This window comes from Castanea sativa, chromosome 11 (genome assembly GCF_040712315.1).
Source record: "Castanea sativa cultivar Marrone di Chiusa Pesio chromosome 11, ASM4071231v1".
Lineage (NCBI taxonomy): Eukaryota > Viridiplantae > Streptophyta > Magnoliopsida > Fagales > Fagaceae > Castanea > Castanea sativa.
In genome coordinates this window covers 9,407,970-9,417,862 of record NC_134023.1, presented here as the reverse complement: position 1 = coordinate 9,417,862, position 9,893 = coordinate 9,407,970, and the positions used below count along the sequence as shown (strand labels likewise).

The 9,893-nt window shown below is 32.4% G+C and overlaps 1 long non-coding RNA gene across 3 annotated transcripts; it reads right to left on the bottom strand.

Moving 5' to 3' along the window:
- Window positions 1-5,877, bottom strand: LOC142614444 (uncharacterized). 3 transcript variants are annotated; one of them, XR_012840450.1, is made up of 4 exons: window positions 5,539-5,877; window positions 5,183-5,336; window positions 3,412-3,508; window positions 1-437 (listed from the first exon to the last, which is right to left on the bottom strand). It is a non-coding gene; the product is annotated as an uncharacterized LOC142614444 (long non-coding RNA). The 3 variants fall into 3 exon arrangements; XR_012840451.1 differs by having other exon boundaries at window positions 5,550-5,877; XR_012840449.1 differs by lacking the exon at window positions 5,539-5,877 and having other exon boundaries at window positions 60-437; window positions 5,183-5,435.
- Between the last annotated feature and the right edge of the window lie 4,016 nt (window positions 5,878-9,893).

Here is a 9,893-nt window from a genome sequence, read left to right as displayed (position 1 = left end):
AGCTCTCCAATTTGTTTCATAGCAATAGACACAACAAAATTATTGCTAAAACATGAATATTCAAATAAAATTTAACCTTTTGCATGTTTAACTTAGTTCTGTCTCTCTGTTACAACAGGAATGAAAGAAGCTGAAAAAAATATAACTATAAAAAATTCATGTTTCCTCAGTTTCTTTTATATATAAAGTGTGAGGACACCATTTTTGTTGATACAAATTTAATATTATGGTTTATGTTCATTGTAAGTAGGTTACTCAGAACATATCTGCCAAGAGGGGCGTAGTAGTCTCTAAATTTGTGAGAATGTCCTTGCAAATCAAAATGGGAAATTGCTATTAACGTACAAAATGCAATTAATCCATCCACTTTCAAGTTGCAAATTCCCTCTCAAACTTTGATTTTGACATTAAAACCTGAGTTTGGCATCAGGATGAAGCTGCAAACGAAGAAAAGAAGAGGTTCAATATTGTTTACCTGAGAAAGAAGAAAAAAGAAGCCTGAAACTGGGAAAACAATTCCAAAGGATAGATTTAGCAGTCTACATAATTCATTGAAATAATCCAATATTAAATCCTAATTTATGGTCAAGTGCAGATTTCTTCTTGGCATTCTCTATTCTTTAAAAAGACTTCTGAGAGAGGGCTTAGTTTTTTGTTCTTTTGAGTCAAAGTAGTGTAAATCTCATTCAAAACTCTAATGTGATTCTGATTGACAACAATAATCAAACACATTCAAGGCAATTCATCAAATGACAAAACACCCAACTCACATTTGCACCAAATCTAAGATGCCTAACTCACTGGCCTGATGAGAGAAAGTCCAAAACCTCAGCTGAAATTTTTTTACTACAAAGAGGCAAGTACTTTTAGCTGGAAAAAAAGAAAAAATAATAGAAGTCTAAAACTCTTCCCAAACCTATATAAAAAAGAGGGGGAAAAAAAAAGAATGAAAGAAAATGTTCATCAAAGTATCCTTCACAGTAAAATATATATTAGTGCAAGGGCATGTTGTACAGCCCCTCATTTGTCCTACTTGTAGGAATGCTATGTATAAAACACAATATCACTCTATTTAAAATCAACTCCAACTATCTTTTATAGAATTTAAAAAATATATATCATATGTTACAATGGTGTCCATCTAGAAACAAAATATCAAGCACATAGTATGACACAAAACATAGAAATTAGCAGAGATCAAAATGGTTGCAGCAAGTAAACTATTTAATAGAATTTACAAATTTCTCAAATTAGCATTAAAACCAAATTATGCTCAAGTAGAAATTGTCCATCAAAAGAATAATGCCTACTACAAAAAAGCTTACCATAGATATAGGATGGCAAGATGCAGAGCAATAAGTTTCAAAGAACAAAATGCCCATTGTTCCTAATTTCCTGCTTCTTTGCCAAGTTTGCATTCTATTACACGTTCGAATATGTATTTTTTACATGTTCATATATATATATATATATATATATTTTATATCAATAGAAATAAAGGGGAAAATCCCTAAACTTACCATTAAATTATTATATTCATTGTAACGCAATTACATGCATCAATCATTGTGATTTGTGAACTCTTTGACCTTTACATCACAACCCCAGGAAAAATAATTAAAAAAAGAAGCCCTCAAAGAACTTGTAAACAACGAAATAAAAAGAACATAGGAAACCAAATTATAAAGAGGAGCAACATGTGAAGAATAACACCTAGTATGAATTTCAAATTAAATACATAGATAACTATCACAATCAAATTTATAAATGATTGGATTATAGTATTCTTATGAACTGCATCAATAACTAATAAGCAGAATTTTTGAAAAAAAAAAAAAAAATTTGGTTCAATGAACGAAGCAAGTTAAATTATTGATAATGAGGAGAAATCTGATAGAATTTCAATAACAATAACTAATAGTTCTTACATGATTATTTAATATTAAAAAAGTCTATACTGACATACCACTTACAGTTTCATTACAACCTAAACTAACTTGGATTTGGTTAATAACCCAAAACAAAATGAATTCTAACCCAAATGCCTTAATCAAAACCAATCCAATATTACATTACATTACATTACTCCAGTATACCAGAAACCAAACACAGCCAGCCCAACATGAATGATATGTAAGTAAGTATTAACATAAAGAATCCAGGCTAGCTGGAAAAAAAAAAAAAATCACAATCAGATTTTTTTAGGGTAAAAAACAGTGCTTTCGGTAAAAAATTGCAATAATAAAATGAAAAAACTACTTGATGAGGGAACATTGTTGCCACCACCATCATCATTATCATCATACCCAACTACAGACATGTCTTCTTTACATTGAAACTCCATTCAAAATTAACACCCATTTATAACAAAAACTACTTCCTACTTGAATAATTAAAAATTTTCCTTCACCACCTTAGCAAGCTTTATAAAAATGCAAGAACCATCTAGAAATCCTACTAAAAAAGAGCTAATCTTCACCGCCTGTTTTACAATGCATGTCAAACCTCGCTTGAACCCTCTGACATTCAGCCTGTGCTTGTCTTTTCTATACTTTCTTTCTTCAAAAATATATTGGACAATCCTGACTGTGAACAAATAAGTAAATCACATCCACAATAACTGAGCCAAACACCACATCATTTTTTCTCATATGCTCAATTTGTTTCAAAATTAGCACTCTTCTTCTTACTAAATTTTGTGATCTCTTAGGTAACCCACTCAAGCATTGTTTTATTTTAATACTCTTCACATGTAAGCAATCACTCAAACTTGTTTTCATAACTCATGTTTGTGTCATAACTCATAGCTTTCTAAGCCCTGCAACCCATATATATATATATATATATATATATATATATATATATATAAAATTTAAGTAAAAAAAAAAAAAAAAAACTTTACTGGTAGTAGCAATTTTTTTGGATATGGGTTCTCATTTAAACTCTAATTTTCTTTTCTAAAAATGCTTCCTTATCTGTATATATCTAATTATGTTTTCTGAATAAGCAATAAGTAGTTCAAAATTCCTAGTTATCATGCTTTTCATAGGAATAACCCACCAAATTGTTCAAAAAGTTTTTCATAGGTACAAACCATAGTAGAAAATTATGAAAGCAGTAAATGATAATAAACCAAAATAAAAAACTTAAACAATATGATCTATACAAACAAAGAACTATAATAAGTCTTTACATTGGACTGGTAAAGGTTGAGCATAAGAAAATAAATTCATAGCTATTAATAATTATAGATATAAACACATTCAAAACTTTGTTTTTAAATAATTCAGTGACAGGAAATTACAAAAGGCCATAGATATAAAAAAAAAATGGACAATGATCATTTGACAATCCCAACTTTTTTTTACAAATCAAATAGAAGAAGCAAATTAAAAGGAAGCAAAAACTTACAAAAAGATTCAAGTTTGGCAGCTTTTCAGCAGCAATTGCATGATGGTAATCTTGCCTACCATATCCACTTTTGGGTGCTTAAAACTTTTTTCTACACCTACGCATCAATAATACTATCAATGTTAACTTTGGAGCAAATAGCAGATCACTAATTTTGTTGGTCCATGATTGTAAGAATTTACAAATAAAATAAAAACTAAACTTCTAGCTTACTATTGTCATAAGGTAAGGCAGTATTTATAACATTTGAATTAATATCAATATCAATTGATTGTTTTTATTACTAATGTCATTAATGATGACATGGTTTGTCTTTATAAAGGATGGATGTACATAATTCTTTAGAATGCAGCTCCTAATCTACAAATGAAAATATTAACTACAAAATAAGATCATTCTTATCTGATTAAAATCATTATAGAAGGAAAAAAGAATAATTGTTAATAATATTTAGCTTTCTGCATCAAATAGGGAAATAAACACCAAACAACAAATTTATTTTAGAAAACAATAAAGCTTCTATGAGAAATTCCATAAAACGTACTCTAAATTTTCTAGATTTAGCCTATCAACTACTCAAAACACATAGATTTTAGAAATATATACATATTGGGCAGTGTAGTAATCTAAAGCTTTTTCTTATCTTTCTTATTCCCTCTCTCTCCCCTTCACTCTCCTCTGTCTCCCTCACTTGCTAATCTGGCATCAAGCTACTATCCCAACTCTAACCTGCATTTAGTAGGTAAAGTTTTCTGAGTTGTTTTCCATAGATTTTCAAATTCCATCACTTCTTCTAGACTGATCTCTGTGCTTGACATCACCCCTTGTTGCAAAAAATATTCTAACCTCACTATAAACCTCCCTTGAGCATTAATTATCCACATAATCTTATCTGGTGTATTCCTTATTGAGTGAGGATTTTAACAATGGGTTGGGTAAGTACACTTTGGGGTGTGGAGCTATGCGGTTTTGGCATGTAACAGAAAAGTAGTTACCATTACCATTAGAACAATATTTTTAACATAAAGACCATCAATTACATGAAGTTGGTTGATGTTTGGGTAGAAAATGCCTGAGAAATTCTTGGAGGACTGTTAGCTATGGAAAAAAAAAAAAAAAAAAAACTGGGTACATGTTATGTAATATTACCTTTGGTTCAAAATTCATTTCATCCACCATGCTGATATCTTCTAGACTTCATCCTTCTAAACTTTTGTTCATATTCATTGTTGATAAATGAATAAATCATTTATATTTATCACGATATGGGGTGGGGATACCCAAATCCAAACATCACATATTAAGTCTAAGAGGGATTTCATTGAACATGTCGAATGCAACAAAAACAAATATGTAGAACAGTGTAAATTTTTATCTACAGTCAAAGAAACCCAAAAATTCAAATGGGGTCCAATTTAGTAACATCATAGATACAACAGCAAACAACTAAACACAGAAAGAGTATCTGAAACAGAAAAATTAACAACGTTATGTTGACCTTGTGTGTATGAAGTTGCAGAAACGAAATGAACAAAGAATGAAAAGGGGAAGAGTTTCCTTTTCTTTTGCCCATTTTTGTTGAACGAATGGCAAAAAAGACATACACCCAAAACATAAATCTAACCCAAAAACCTAAGTCAAAACCAACCCAACCAAAATACCCAAAACTAACTCATAAGTTCATAACCAAATCGAATAAGGAAAAAAAAAAAAGCATGGCAGATTTCAGAAAATAAAAACAATATTTGAAGAGGAAAAAAAGTATACAGACCTTCAAAATATGCTGTTGCAGAGACGAACTGAGCCAGAGAACGAACTGGGGAAATTTGATGCATCTGTAGCCTTCTTACAATGAATCAAAGACACCGTTAAGGCTGTGATTGAATGGTCCCGGAGATGGGTGGTGCTGGACCAAAAATGTAACCCTAAACCAAAATCAAGTCCTTCAAAAGCCTAAATCATATTTAAAATTGAGAAAAAAAAAACATTTTGATAGAGAATCCAAAAACCCAAAACAAAAATGAATCAAATCTAAACCTATCCAAAAAAAAAATCAATCAAAAGTAACATTTCATACCCAAATCTAAAAAATGGAAAAAAAACAAAAAAAAAAACAAAACAATGTACCGGTGCCGTACTTCGCGTCGGAATCGACGGTGGTTACAGAAGGCTAATCGGAAGCCTCATCGGTTGGTTCATCCTTTTCTTCTTCTTCTTCTTCGAGGCGATCTGGTGGGCGTGCCAGCAGTAGTAGTAGGGTTGAAGTTGAGTTGGTCTGATGAATCGGTGGCCATTGTGTGAGAGAATCGGAGATTGCGTGAGAATGAAGTTTTGGATTTTGATTTGGGGGAAGCATATGGTTTTGATTTTTGGGTTTCTGAGAAGAGAGAGGAGTTACGGTTTTCTCTCCTTTCTCCGTGTGCCAATTTTTCTTTCTTTTTATTTTTGTTTTAAGCGGTTAATTTCTTTTCATACCAGAAGCGGCCAAAATGGCTAAATACTACCATTTTCAGAAATTTGTAGCAAAAAAACACTGTTTCAAAACTAAATAAGAAAATACCACTTTTCTAGAACTCGAGTGTCAGAAACTCAAGTTCTAAATGGTACTTGAGTACCATTTATGCATAAACTCAAGTACTATTTAAACTCGAGTTTCTGAAACTCGAGTTCCAGAAAAGTGGTATTTTCCTATTTAGTTCCGAAACAGTGTTTTTTTGCTACAAATTTTTGAAAATTGTGATATTTGGGCATTTTGACCCTAGAAGGCTCCCAAACAGTGTTTTAACCCAATGAAACATTCTAATTTATCGCTTTTTTTTGCTTACGTGTATACGCCTCTTTAATTGTAGCAAAAAAATTCTGCTTTTATATATAGTACTATTAGTTATTATATAGATTAGATTAGATACCACTAGAACATTCTAGGGTCGATGTCACACACTTGATGTCATACACTTGAGGAAGTCTTGATTTTTTATCACAAATTAAGGACTTGGAAAGATAAGTTTCAGCAGCATTTTAATTGTTAATTATCCACCAGTTTCTAGCAATCTCTGCGATCGTGCTTAATTTTAATTTTTTATATAAAAATTACTGAGGAATATTATTTATGATAACCTTATATATATATATATATATATATATATATATATATATATATATATATATATATATGTTTTAGTTGTTTTCAAGTAGTGGCGGATCTAGAAATATTTTTCAGCTAGGATGATCATTATGAAACTTAAATTATAATAAATTTTACAATTTTCTTTTACAAATTTTCTTATTTTGAAATTTCTGTATGATAGTTTCATTATCAATGCTACAAGCTATATCTCTTTTATAATTTTAGTTAAATAAAACTTTTCTAGGTTTTTTTTTTTTTTTTTTTTTGTTCATAAGGACCTAATATATTGTTAAGATGACCAAAGTTTAAAAATAAAATTTGGCTACAAACTTAGTTGTAGCCTTAGGCGACAATTTTCACTAAACAAATTAACACTACTATATATTTTGAAAATCTAACCGTTGAATTGCATGTACTTTATGTTCTTAAAACACATGTCAAATTTGTACCAATTGAATGTTTTTTATTATTCGATCCATAAACTTAGTTTTTTATTTATAATTTTAAACTACAAAAGCTCAAAATTTAAACATTTGATTTATAACATATTGATCCTTAATATTCTTGAAATTTTGCAAGAATGAATGATATAAGAAGAAAATGTAATCAAATGGTAAATTTGTCAAAATTTACATCTAGTAAAAAAAAAAAATTATTGAGTGGAGTTGTGACCTTAACCAAGTTTATTACCAAACTTTGTCCATAATTTAATTATTTGGGCCTAAAAAAATTTAGGGTGGGCACAATTTTTTTTAAGGATAAAAAAATCATACATTTTAAAATTTTATATATAATAATTTTTTTTCCCCTGATAGGGTGGTCTTGTGACCACCCTGAACTCAATGTGGAGCCGCCCCTATTTCCTTAAATTACAAATAAGGATACTTATTGTCCAAATTTGGACACTAAATGTCCTTATTTGTAATATATTATAAAAGTTGAATTCCTCAAATTAGTAAATGCACAATACTATGATAAGTGACACAACATTTTATTTATTTAAAATGATGTGGAGAAATTATTCCACGTGGCAAGTAGCAATTTGCCCATAATAGAAAGCATTTGACATGTGTAAATAATTTACTACATTTTCTATATTTAATAAATGGGAATTTAAATCTCACCCTTAAATGGTCTCTATTAATTGCACAAAAATTTTTGCAACCAGGGAGGATAATTTCTAAGTGGAAAAAAAAAAAAAGAAGCTAACGTAGGCCAATAAACTTTTTGTTTGGCAACATATTGGTCCTATGGTACAATTGAAGTGAAATAAAACTAAAACAGTAAATTAATTGTCTACAAGCATGAGAATCGGTTGCTTATAAAATTCAAGCGGGGAAAAAGTAAATAAATACAACTTCAATTGGTCTTATTCATTTTTTTTGGGAATAACAATTTTTGAGATCAAAGATAGAAAGCTTTGTTAAGATACCAAAAGTAATACAAGCTGGATTACAGAACATAGACAGTGGACCTCCGGAAAGTAAAGCACAGGTCTGTACTCAATAGAACAGAGGCCACGAGTAAGAAATAATATACAGCAGTGAAATACACAGTAAAACAGTATGCTCAAGTTGTTTGTTCTGCCATGAGGTGCTGGTAATCTGTTAAGAGACCCGAAGCACCATCATAGATGTGCCTTGTTTGAAATTGAGTCTTATCAAAGTAAAATTTGTTTAGTGCATTCCAAAGAGCCCACACGATAATTGCCCAAGACTCAAGTTCCTGCTGGTTTAGCCTGGTTACCATGGTCCGAAACAACTGAAAGAAGTCTGATGCACTGTTCGAGCACTTCTGAATTCGTCTACCTGCCACGGACCAGACATTCCTAGCGAAAGGGTACCCCCACAGCACATGACAAGTGGTCTCTAAGTGTTGGGAGCAGAATTCGCACCTTGCGTGGACCTTCACCTTATGGCGCTGCAAGTTGTCTTTTGTGGGCAGGATATTTGAACAAGCCCTCCACAGAAGGGTCTGGACCTTAGGGGGCACATTCAGTTTCCACACCTTCTTCCAAATTCTGTCATTTAGCCGTGCTTGTGAGTGCTCACCTTGGGGTTGATTTTTGAGGCCAAGAGCAATTTTATAGGCTGTCTTCACTGTAAAGTTTTGGGCGCTATTTTCCGTCCACTCTAATTCATCACTGGAGTTCAGATTGTTAAGAGGTATGGCAAGGATCTTTTGTCAAGTTGATGGAGCAAACAGAGCTTGAATCTTTCCATGGACCCACTGCCTGGTGTCTTCATCGACTAGGTCCCTAAAAAATAGCGGATTTGGAGGAGAGCCCAGAAAAATAGGAGCATTAGCTAACCATTTATGGGCTGCCACCTCAATGTGATGCCCATCCCCAACCTGCCATCCCTTCTGGATAATTTCTCTAGCCATGAGTAGACTTCGCCACACATACGATGGATTAGTCCCAAGTTCAGCCTCCATGAAGGAGCAGTTTGGAAAGTATCGGGCTTTGTACACCTTATAAAATAGTGAATAAGTGTGTTTTATCAATCCCCAAGCTTGTTTAGGCATAGCTAAATTGAAAGCATGGATTGCTCTAAAACCCATCCCTCCATTAATTTTTGGACTACAAAGTTTATTCCAATTGATCCAATGAATTTTTTCTCATCCATAGTCTACCCCTACCAATATTTTGCAAGAGTTGAGTTCATGTCATCACACCAAGTCTTTGGGATCTTAAAGATGCCCATAGTATATGCAAGGATTGCCTGCACCACTGTTTTAATCAGTATTTTCCATCCTGCTTTTGAGATAAACTTCTCCTTCCATCCCATGGCCATCACCCGCTTAGTGATTTTTTCCTTAAGCCCCCTGAAGGCATTGACCTTGGATTTGCCAACCACCATGGGTGAACCAAGATATTTTTCACAATCAGTCATGACTTGAACTCCCAACATACCTTGAATGATATCCCTCACCTCTGCTCTTGTATTTTTATTGAAGAATAGAGCCGTTTTGTCCCTGTTTATTGCTTGACCCAACGCCCTCTCATATTGCTCAAGGATGGTTACCAACTGCTAGCACTCCTCAATTGATGCTTGGCAAAATAGTAAGCTGTCATCAGCAGATAGCAGGTGAGAAATCTGAACTCCATTTCTACAAGATAAGATACCCTATAGTTGGTTCCTCTCTTTCACCCTTCACAGCATGATTGACATACGCTCTGCACATATATGAAACAAATAAGGTGATAAAGGGTCACCCTATTTAATTCCCCTAGATAGATTAACAAAGCCCCTAGGCTCCCTATTGATTAGCACAGAGCATGAAGCTGTATTAACAGTTTCCATTGCCAAATGTACCCATTGTTCATCCAAACCCAGCCGTAGCATCATTTTTT